The 1,068-nt window shown below is 49.3% G+C and overlaps 1 non-coding gene across 1 annotated transcript; it reads left to right on the top strand.

The window, feature by feature from the left end:
* The first annotated feature begins 534 nt into the window (after positions 1 to 534).
* On the top strand, positions 535 to 606 carry TRNAT-CGU (transfer RNA threonine (anticodon CGU)). The gene has a single exon. It is a non-coding gene; the product is annotated as a tRNA-Thr (tRNA).
* Positions 607 to 1,068: the final 462 nt, after the last annotated feature.

Raw genomic sequence — 1,068 nt, 5'->3', positions numbered from 1 at the left:
ACTCAATTGCAATCTATGTTTTACTTGTGGGTTCTTCTTGCAAACATGCTACAACAAGTTAAAGTTTTACTTTCCAGTTGGGCCTCGGTGTGAGTTTTGCGTCGTTTTGTTAAATAACAACCCCTGGTCCTTCTGAACCCTTCACATGTTCCGAACCAAAAAAATAATTTGGCCACAACAACGTATTTTTATGAGTATAAGAAGCATGAGCTTTGGTTGAAGGCAGCCATGAAGCCGAGGCATAAATGTCGGTGCAGAGCGTCACTTCCTTCCATGGGGGCATCGACATGGGGTCGTGCCTCTATCACTAGGCTTTCGGCATGAAGAGCACCGCTTCCTTCCATGGAGGCATCGTCATGGGGTCGTGCTTCTATCACTCAGGCTTCGGGCGTGAAGAGGGCCACTTCCATGTATGCATCGTCATTCGGTCGTGCATCTACCATCCGGGTTTCGGGCGAAAGAGCCCCACTTCCTTCCATGGAGGCATCGTCATGGGGTCGTGCATCTATCACTCAGGCTTTGGGCGTGAAGAGGGCCACCGTAGCATAGTGGTAGTGCGTTCCCTTCGTAAGGGAAAGGCCATGAGTTCGATCCTCACCGGGGGCTTCCATTTTTTATTTCCCATTTCTTTTGCATTGTAAATACTCAACTTTTAGGTCATTGGCTTTTAAAAAGAGAATGGAATAGTTCACTGCTGGGAGTGTCTACTTCAATTTTTGCAGCCACGACCAAGAGTCGACTGCCATAGCTCGCCGCTCCCATGTATACCTCTGCCTGCTTGATGCCCATGGTTGGATGTGGCGAAAGTCGCCCGATAAGCTCCAAGTTCTTGAGGACGGACCGTTGAATGTGGCGAAAGTCGTCCGATAAGCTCCAAGTTGTTGAGGACGGACCGTTGAATGTGGCGAAAGTCGCCCGATAAGCTCCAAGTTGTTGAGGACGGACCGTTCCTCTCCCGTCTCTCTTCAGGCATTATGAAGAGAGATGTCATATGATGATGGTCCTCTGCTTCTTCCTCCTGAGCTGCATGTCAAAACGGTCATTGGTGAGCTATGGTTCTCGGTCCAC

This window comes from Triticum aestivum, unplaced genomic scaffold, assembly GCF_018294505.1.
Source record: "Triticum aestivum cultivar Chinese Spring unplaced genomic scaffold, IWGSC CS RefSeq v2.1 scaffold79398, whole genome shotgun sequence".
NCBI classification, from domain to species: Eukaryota; Viridiplantae; Streptophyta; class Magnoliopsida; order Poales; family Poaceae; genus Triticum; species Triticum aestivum.
This window is presented reverse-complemented; position numbering and strand designations above follow the sequence as displayed.